This window comes from Callithrix jacchus, chromosome 10, assembly GCF_049354715.1.
Source record: "Callithrix jacchus isolate 240 chromosome 10, calJac240_pri, whole genome shotgun sequence".
NCBI classification, from domain to species: Eukaryota; Metazoa; Chordata; class Mammalia; order Primates; family Cebidae; genus Callithrix; species Callithrix jacchus.
Genome location: NC_133511.1, coordinates 121,387,394 through 121,398,015, shown reverse-complemented (window position 1 = coordinate 121,398,015; position 10,622 = coordinate 121,387,394). Strand labels below are relative to the sequence as shown.

Here is a 10,622-nt window from a genome sequence, read left to right as displayed (position 1 = left end):
GAAGAGGAAGTCCCCTAGTGGGGGATCCCTGGGGCCAGCCACAGACACCCCGTGCAGCTTCCTCCTTCCGGGTGCAGGCGGGCCTGTAACTCGGCCCCAACTCACCTCCCTGCATCCTCCCAGCATCTCCGCTGGAGGCCCAGAGGTTGGCAGGGGGAAGGGCCACAGCTGTCCTGGCTCCACGGGCAATGTCGGGACAGTCCTTCACCTCTCTGGGCCTTGTTTTCTCAAACTGAAATGGGAAAGGATGACTCCAGCCTAGGACCTTCAAGGGCCCTGGGCCTTGCGTGGTGAGTCTGGGTACCCGTACACCTATCTTCCCAAATGCCAGGCTTCACTCACTTCAGCATCCTTCCCTTTCCCCTCAGTGTTTTTCAAACTAATCCAAACCACATCCCCAGCCTGGGAAGCCTGGTTCAGATGCTCCTCCAAGAAGCCTCCCCTTGAACTTGGCCAGGCTGGTCTCGAATTCCTGACCTTGTGATTCACCCACTTCGGCCTCCCAAAGGGCTGGTATTATAGACGTGAGCCACCTTGCCCGGCCAATTTCCAATCTTTATACTGACCATGCTTCCAGCTGCCTCAGAGCAGTGGAACATTTGTTCCTGCTGCCTGGAACACCCTCCCTTCCTCTCCTGGTTCAGATGCTCCTCCAAGAAGCCTCCCCTGAACCCCAGACAGAAGGGAGCATTGCTCCAGTCACCTCACCCCACCCCATTCTCTGCACACTCGAGACAGTTGTAGCAGTACTAGGTGCTATGAAGGGGAGGGGATTTGATCTTTGCAGGATGATCAGGGAAGGCATCCTGGAGGAGGCATGAGATCAGGGATGGCTGGGTTAACAGAGCAAAGTGGAGAGGAAGGGAGGGTATTCCAGGCAGCAGGAACAGAATGTTCCACTGCTCTGAGGCAGCTGGAAGCATGGTCAGTATAAAGATTGGAAATTGGCCGGGCGAGGTAGCTCACGTCTGTAATCCCAGCACTTTGGGAGGCTGAAGTGGGTGAATCACAAGGTCAGGAGTTCGAGACCAGCCTGGCCAACATGGTGAAACCCGGTCTCTACTAAAAAATACAAAAATTAGCCAGATGCAGTGACGGGTACCTGTAATCCCAGCTATTTGGGAGGCTGAGGCAGGAGAATCGCTTGAATCTGGGAGGGAGAGGTTGCAGTGAGCCAAGATCACGCCACTGCACTCCAGCCTGGGCAACAGAGCAAGACTCCATCTCAAAAAAAAAAAAAAAAAGATGGGAAATTATGCATGTTTTATCTGTTCTGAGATGCTTAATGTTCACATTTCAATTTTTTTTTTTTTTTTTTGAGTCGGAGTTTCGCTCTTGTTACCCAGGCTGGAGTGCAATAGCGTGATCTCGGCTCACCGCAACCTCCGCCTCCTGGGTTCAGGCAATTCTCCTGCCTCAGCCTCCTGAGTAGCTGGGATTACAGGCACGTGCCACCATGCCCAGCTAATTTTTTTTGTATTAGTAGAGATGGGGTTTCACCATGTTGACCAGGATGGTCTCAAACTCTTGACCTCGTGATCCACCCGCCTCAGCCTCCCAAAGTGCTCGGATTACAGGCTTGAGCCACCACGCCCAGCCCACATTTTTTTTAAGAGAAAAAAAAGTCTGTGACCTAGGCTGGAATCCATTGGCAAGATCACAGCTCACTGCAACTTCAACCTCCTGGGCTTAAGCACGCCTCCTGAGTAACTGGGACCACAGGTGTGTGCCACTACCCCTGGCTAATGTTTTTGCTTGTTTTTTGCAGAGACAGAGTATCGTTATGTTGCCCGGGCTGGTCTCGAACTCCCGGGCTTAAGTGCTTGGGCCTCACCTTGGCCTTCTAAAGTGCTGGGATGACAGGGTGTGAGCCGCCATAGGCAGCCCACATTTTACATTCCTGTTTCTTTCTCCTCTTTATTCTTTTTCGGTTTTCTTTATTTTTTTTTTTTATTTTTGTCTCAGCTCCAGGTAAGGTCAAACCCTCTACATCTCTGAAGTGAGTTGACGTGGTACAGTTGCTGTCTAGCTAGCTGCAGTCCCAACATCATTGTCATGACCTTCACTTCAAAGGCGCCAGCATTAAATCCTTCAGAAGAGTGTCAGCAGCTTGGAAGAAAACCCTAGGGGCAAAATCGGATCCCTTTTTAGCCCTGGGACCCAAATGGCGGGAAACCCCAGGGGAAGGCACCCAGGCTTGTCAGCAATACTTCCAAAGCAGCGTGAAAAGTCAGCTCCACTTCCTCTGCACAATTGCAAAGCTGGCTTCAGAGCTCCTGGCTGGTATACGGCTGTTTTATAGAATGTTTTGAGCAGTGCCGCTCTCCCTAGAACTCTCGAGGGCTCAGAGCAGGAGGTGGCAGGGAGACATCATGACTCTCAGACCAAATGATTCACACGAGTCGAACTCTAAATATGAAGGAGTTTTCTGAACGTGGTAATCAATTTATTTGCTTCCATTATCCTTTTTATGTGTGCATGAGGATTACATATGATGCGAATCTACATTTAAGTCAAACAGAGCTCTTTCGGGAAATATACAAGAAAAATTCTAGTGATGGAAGAACCTTGTGACATCGTTAACTGGCAGCATTCATTTTTCTTAGTGACATTTTTATAATCAATGACATCTTAGTTTTTTTGTTTTAAACAGGATCTCTCTCTGTCACCAAGGCTGGAGTGCAGTGATGCAATCACAGCTTAGTGCAGCCTGGATCTCCCTGGCTCAAGGGATCCTCCCACCTCAGCCTCCCCAGTAGCTGGGGCCACAGACCTGTACCATCACACTGGACTAATTTTTATATTTTTTGTAAAGACGGTGTTTCACCATGTTGCCCAGGCTGGTCTTAAACTCCTGGCCTCAAGCAATCCACCTGTCTTGGCCTCCCAAAGTGCTGGGATTACAGGCGTGCGCCACCACGCCTGGCCAACATCTTAGCTCTGATGAAATCTGGTATAATGATAACATCGTAGCAAACACGGGCTTTCCTTGAGCTAGACACGGTTGTAAGTGCTTTGCACTTACTAACTTTGCTCTCGACTAGTCTGTCAAATAAGGACTATAGATTATCTCCATTTTACAGAGGAGGGAACAGAGAGATTAAGTAACTTAACCCCACAAGTCTTCATTAAATGTCCCTGGGTTGGGGTGATTATTATCCTTTTTTTTTTTTTTTGAGACGGAGGCTCCCCCTATCACCCAAGCTGGAGTGATCTCAGCCTACTTCAACCTCAACCTCCCGGGTTCAAGCAATTCTCCTGTCTTAGCCCCCATGTGGCTGGGACTACAGGTGTACACCACCATGTCTGGCTAATTTTTGTGGGGTTTTTTTGTTGTGTGTGTGTGTGTGTGTGTGTGTGTTTTGTTTTTTTTTTTTTGAAGAGATGGGGTTTCACCACGTTGGCCAGGCTGGTCTCAAACTCCTGACCTCAGGTGATCTGCCCACCTCACCCTCCCAACATCCTGGGATTACAAGTGTGACCCACCGAGCCTGGCCTGATTATTATCTTTAGTATTAATAATATCAAGGATCCAGGCCAGCGTGGTGGCTCACTTTTGTAATCTCAGCAACTCTGGAGGCTGAGATGGGAGGATGGCTGCAGCCCAGGAGTTGGAGGCCAGTGAGCTATGATCACACCACTGCACTCCAGCCCGGGTGACAGAGCAAGTCCCCACCTCTTAAAAATAATAATAAAATCACACCGGGCACGGTGGCTCATGCCTGTAATCCCAGCACTTCGGGAGGCCGAGGCGGGTGGATCACGAGGTCAAGAGATCGAGACCATCCTGGTCAACATGGTGAAACCCCGTCTCTACTAAAAATACAAAAACTAGCTGGGCATGGTAGCACACGCCTGTAATCCCAGCTACTCAGGAGGCTGAGGCAGGAGAATTGCTTGAACCCAGGAGACAGAGGTTACAGTGAGCCGAGATCGCACCACTGCACTCCAGCCTGGGAGACAGAGTGAGACTCCGTATCGAAAAAATATATATATGGTTTTGGCCTAGGTAACCGGGCAGAGATGTGGTTCGAGATACTCCCCGGCCTCCCCGCCATGGGCGTGGGCTTGCTTATTCCAGGACTTTCTACTGCGTACATCCACAGGTTCACTAACGGCGGCAAGGAAAAAAGGGTTGCTCATGTTTTGTATCCATGGAATTTGATGGAAAGAGATAGGTGCATCTCTGGAGTTGATCTTTACTATAAGTCAAAGGGTTTGGAGAACATTGATTAAAGAAGCATTTTCCTGATTGATGAAAAAATAACTCAGTTATGCTCATCTACCCCTGCTAGAAGATTATACAGTATATTATGTAGCATGCAGTGTGTTATATAGTGCTTAATAAAAATAAAGTGGAAAAAAAATAAAAATAAACACAAACTAGCCAGGTGTCGTGGCAGGCACTTTTAATCCCAGCTACTCAGGAAGCTGAGGCAAAAGAATCGCTTGAACCCAGGAGGCAGAGGTTGCAGTGAGCTGAGATCATGCCACTGCACTCCAGACTGGGCAACAGAGGGAGATTCCGTTTCAAAAAAAAAAAAAAGAAAGAAAATATGGTACATATACACCACGGAATACTATGCAGCCATAAAACAGAAAGAGATCACGTCCTTTGTGGGACACGGATGGAGCTGGAGGCCATTTTTCTTAGCAAACTAAAGCAGGAGCAGAAAAGCAAACACCGCATGTTGTCCCTCATAAGTGGGAGTTAAATGATGAGAACACATGGACAGAAAGAGGGGACCAGCAGACACTGGGGCCGACTTAAGCTCAGAGAGGGGCACAGGAGGAGGGGCAGGAAAAGTAACAATTGGGTACTGGGCTTAATACCTGGGTGACAAAATAATCCATTCAACCAACCCCCATGGCATGAGTTTACCTCTATAACAAAGCTGTACCCATAGCCCTGAATCTAAAAAGTTTTTTTTTTTTTTTAATTCTATACCAGGCCGGGTACAGAGGCTCACGCCTATAATCCCAGTACTTTGGGAGCCTGAGTGGGGGAGATCACGAGGTGGGGAGATCACGGGGTTAGGAGTTTGAGACCAGCCTGGCCAACCTCCCACTCTACTAAAAACACAAAAATTAGCCAGGTGTGGTGGCATGGGCCTGTAATCCTAGCTACTCTGGAGGCCGAGGCAGAAGAATTGCTTGAACCCAGGAGGCAGAGATTGCAGTGAGCTGAGATTGCGCCATTGCACTCCAGCCTGGGTAACAAAAGCAAAATTTAGTCTCAAAACAAACAAACAAACAAACAAACAAACCCAGGGGAGGTGGCTCATGCCTGTAATCCCAGAACTTTGAGACGCCAAGGCGGGCGGATCACCTGAGGGCATGAGTTCGAGACCAGCCTGGCCAACATGGTGAAACCCCATCACTACTAAAAATACAAAATTTAGCTGTGTCATGGCGCATGCCTGTAGTCCCAGCTACACAGGAGGCTGAGGCAGGAGAATCACTTGAACCCAGGAAGCAGAGGTTACAGTGACCTGAGATCGTGCCACTGCACTCCAGCCTGGGTGACAGAGTGAGACTCCGTATCCCCCGTCCCCCACAACAAAAAATTATGCTGAATTAACCCTTTCTGAATTTTTTTTTTTGAGACGGAGTCTTGCTCTGTCACCAGGCTGCGCGATCTCAGCTCACTGAAACCTCTGCCTTCCGGGTTCAAGTGATTCTCCTACCTCAGCCTCCTGAGTAGCTGGGACTACAGGTGCTCACCACCACAGTCAGCTAATTTTACAGCTGGGATTACAGGCATGAGCCACCATGCTCAGCTCTTTTTTTTTTTTTGGAGACAGTGTCTTATTCACTCTGTTGCCTAGGCTAGAGTGCAGTGGTGCAATCTCAGCTCACCACAATCTCCGCTCTGGGTTCAAGCAATTCTCATGTCTCAGCCTCCCACGGGACTACCGGCACTCACCACCACCACACCTGGTTAATTTTTCTATTTTTAGTAGAGACGGGGTTTCACCATCTATACCAGGCTGGTCCCAAACTCATGACCTCAAGTGATCCACCTGCTTTAGGCTCCACTGTGCTGGGATTACAGGTGTGAGCCACCACACCTGACCCAGCTCTTCTTGAATTTTAATAAATTATTTTATAATGGTAAAATAATAATAATATCAAGCATCAGTTCACTCAGTAAAGCTTATTCCTATTTGCATATCCGCTCTGCGCAGGCATCCCTCAGGAGCACCTGTCCTGGGCAGGCGAAGCAGCTCCTGCAGGGTTAGCCAAGTGTGGAGACAGGCTCAGCTGGTGGCTGAGGGCCTCCGTCTTGCTCAAGATCTCTGAGTCACACCCTTCCTCAGGCCTCAGGGGCAGGGCCGTGTCTCTATCACTCTCACATCCCTCACTCCAGACAAGCCTGGCTGTACCTCCATCTGGTTATCTGACTCGCTTCAACTGAGCCAGGCAGAGGGAGTCTGCTGGGAGGAGTGGGAGGCCAGAGAGGGGCTACCCTCATCAGCTGACGGTGAGATCTGGGGATTCCGGGGCTCAATTAGGTGTTGACGGGTGTTCTTAAAAGGGCGGAAGTGGTCCCTGGATTTTTCCCTTAATTTTTTTTTTCAGGCCAGGCATGGTGGCCCACACCTGTCATCTCAGCACTTTGGGAGGCTGAGCCAGGCGGATCACTTGAAGTCAGGAATTCAAGACTAGCCTGGAAGGTCAGGGCTGCAGTGACTTGTGATCACACTACTGCACTCAAGCTTGGGCAACAGAGCAAGATCCTGCCTCGAGACAAAAGCAATGTCTAGAGTACATGAGAAGCCAGACACAGTGGCTCACGCCTGTAATCCCAACACTGAGGGTCAGGTGTTCAAGCAGGCTGGCCAATACGGAGAAACCCCTCTCTACTAAAAATTACAAAAATTAGCCAGGCATGGTGGCAGGCACCAGATGAGAGGCTGAGGCATGAGAATCGCTTGAAACCGGGTGGCGGAGATTGCAGTGAGCCGAGATTGCACCCCTTGTGGCCTGGCACCCTTGTGGCCTGGCTGGGGCCCAGCTCTCTAACCAGATGATTCAGGGCCCCAGGCTCAAAAAACGAAAAACAGCCTCCAAAGCCTTGTGGGCTGCTGACGTTCTGGTGCTGGGTGTGCACTAAGTGTCTGAGAAGAGGGCGTCTCCCCACCCACCACTCAAGGGTGAAAACGGTGGAGCTGGGGTTGGACTAGAGCAGTCCTGCCCAGAGCAGTGGTCCCAAGGAGGCAGGAGGCAGTAGGAAGCCACAGCCAGGAAGGGTGGGGCCCAGGGCCACCTACCCAGTGCCCATCCGGGTGCCTGTGACTCAGAGTGCAGCCTGCAGGGCCTGGGGTCCCCCAACTGAAGACTGAGGCCCAGCCCAGCCCCCACTACCTGACACTGGCCGGCTCTCCCTTCCTGTTCTCCCCACTCCCATACTCCAGGGGCACGCACTGTGCCTCTCCCTCTACTTCCAAGCCATGCTGGACCACAAGCCCCAGTCCTCCTCCAGGCAGCTTTCACCCCTCCACCCCACACTCAAGAAGTCACTCTGAAACTGCCTGGCTCATGGTCCTGCCCAGCTTAAAGCTCTCCAGTGGTTTTTCCCTGTGTTTTGGTGACTCACTCGCTCACCATGACTTTCAAGGCCCTGGAGAGGGGCCCCTCATCACCCTGACCTCATCCTTCCTCCTCCCTCTGCTCTGGCCACGCTGGCTGCTCAATCACTCTCCCCTACTCCGCACCTCTGCATTGCCCATGCCTCAGCCCGGAACTCAACATCTGAGTCACACCCTCAACTCCCTACACCCTCACATTCACACATGCTCATACACGCTCATACAACTCACATTCACACTCACATTCACACACAGACACACATTCACATTCACACACATTCATACACATTCACACATGCTCACACACACATTCACACACTGACACACATTCACATTCACACATTCATACACATTCACACATGCTCACACACACTGACACACATTCACATTCACAATTCACACACATTTACACATGCTCACACACACATTCACACACTGACACACATTCACATTCACAATTCACACACATTTACACATGCTTACACACACATTCACACATGCTCATACATTCATACACACACATGCTCACATGCACTCACATTCACACATGCTCACACATTCACATGTCCACAGTCACACATGCTCACACTCAAACATGCTCACACATACAATGCTCACACGTACATTCACACATGCTCACATGCACATTCATACATGCTCACATTCACATGCTCACACATTCACACATGCTCATTCACACGCTCACACTCATTCACACATGCTCACACATCACATGCTCATTCACACACATTCACACGCTCACACTCATTCACACATGCTCACACATCACATGCTCACCCACTCAACATTCACAGACTCGCATGGTCAGTCTCACACAGACTCAGACACACACATGGTCACGCATACTTGCATGCTCACACTCAGTCACACATGCTCACAGTCACACACACACCCTTTCCAATCCCAGTCCCTCCTCCCATGCTGTTCTCCCAACCGCTCCTTTCTCATGACCCAGCACTCCCAGCACTTGGTTTTCTGTTTGTTTGTTTTTGTTTTTGGAGACAGTTTCGCTCTTGTTGCCCAGGCTGGAGTGCAACAGTGGGACCTTGGCTCACTGCAACCTCCGCCTCCCAGGTTCAAGAGATTCTCCTGCCTCAGCCTCCCGAGTAGCTTCCCAGCACTTTGTGAGGTGGAGACAAGAGGATCGCTTGAGCCCAGGAGTTCAAGACCAACTTGGGCAGCATGGTCACACCTCACTTCTACAAAAAAAATCCAGAAATTAGCCTTGCATGATGGAGGACACCTGTCGTCCCAGCAACAAGGGAAGCTGAAGCAGGAGGATCGCTTGAGCCCAGGAGTGCAAGACTGCAATGAGCTCTGATCAGGCCACTGCACTCCAGCCTGGATGACAAAGTGAGATCCTGTCTCAAAAAAATGAAAAGTCCTTTCTCTTGTAAAGCAGCCCCATCCTCCTCCCACAGCAGGGTTCCACTCTGTGGCCGCCTTCCCATGTTCGCTTTGTCTACTCCCCTCTCGAGTGGAAGCCATCATGGGCCCACTCACAACCACAGTGCAGGCAGCACAGCGCTGAGCCCGCCGGGTCCATGAGAGCGCTGCCGTCTGCTGCCCACTGATCTGGGCCGGGCTCCATTCTAAGCACTTTACACGTCTCAATCACTTAATCCCCTCCTCAGCTGTAAAATACAGGAGCTCTTGGTTATCCCCATTTTACAATGAAAAAAATTGATGCCCAGAGCAGTTAAGTCACTTACTTAAGACCACACAGCCAGGAAGTGGTGGAGCCAAGATACTGAAGGCAGATTTTGTGTGTGTGTGTGTGTGTGTGTGTGTGTGTGTGTGTTTGAATAAATTAACTCCTATTTCAGAGGTCAGGAAAGTGATGCTCAGAAGAGAATGGGGCAAGTAGGGCAGCTGAGGCTGAAATCTCATCCTCCTCTGGCTCTGAGAGCTCACAATCCCCCAGCCTCCCTCTACCCACAACCCCCTTCACCCCCCCATTTCACTCCTTTTTTTTTTTTTTTTTTTGAGGCAGAGTGTTGCTCTGTCACCAGGCTGGAGTGCAGTGGCATGATCTCGGCTCACTGCAACCTCTGCTTCCCGGGTTCAAGCAATTCTCCTGCCTCAGGCTCCCAAGTAGCTGGGATTACAGGTATGCATAACGACACCCAGATAATTTTGTATTTTTAGTGGAGATGGGGTTTCTCCATGTTGGTCAGGCTGGTTTCAAACTCCCGACCTCAGGTGATCCACCCGCCTTGGCTTCCCAAAGTGCTGGGATTACAGGCGTGAGCCACCGCGCCCGGCTGCACTCCACTTCTTGTTGCTGTCGGGCGGGACGGCAAGGCTGGAGCCCAGCACCCAATTAGCGAACAAGGTGGAAACCCAGGGCCAAGCCTCTTGGCTGCCAGTCGCCCTTGTAATTGAAGACACACACATTAAAGACAGCTCCGAGGTGCCATTAAACTGGCGAAAGAAATCCAAAAGGTAAAACTCAACTCCAGTTGGCAACCACAGCGGAGAACACAGCCCAGGTCACAGGTGGCTCCGAGGCAATGGCCCTCGCACCTGGTTCCCCGTCCCTGCCCTGAATTGCTCCATGTGGGAACTGGGCCACAATGGTCGGCTTCCTCAAAGATAGATTTGCCACTGGCAAACAATTCACATGTCATAAAATTCAGTCTCTAAAAGTGTACAAGTCAGCTTGGTCTCAGAATTTCCTGAGACCAATAAAACCACCGGATCCCTCTGACCTGACGTTTTGGAATAAGCCCTGAAGAAGGAGCCCAAGAAGAAACAAAAATAGAAATGTCTCCAAAGCTGGAAGCTGCCCCTAGCCGAATGCTGGAAACACCCGCTCTCCACCCAGAGAACCCGAGAGAGCGCAGCTGCCGGGTGATACCCCACCTCTGCCCTCCATCACTGCTCAGCCCAGACCGCCTTCATCTTCCTGGCCTATAGACCTTAGCAGTGACTGCTCCCACCCCTGGAACACTCTTCCTGGTGCCTGCAGGGCCCATGCACAGAATATTCACCACTCAGTCCGCAGAG

The 10,622-nt window shown here is 50.6% G+C and overlaps 1 pseudogene; it reads left to right on the top strand.

The window, feature by feature from the left end:
* The first annotated feature begins 3,992 nt into the window (after positions 1-3,992).
* On the top strand, positions 3,993-4,355 carry LOC128929002 (NADH dehydrogenase [ubiquinone] 1 alpha subcomplex subunit 1 pseudogene; annotated as a pseudogene).
* Positions 4,356-10,622: the final 6,267 nt, after the last annotated feature.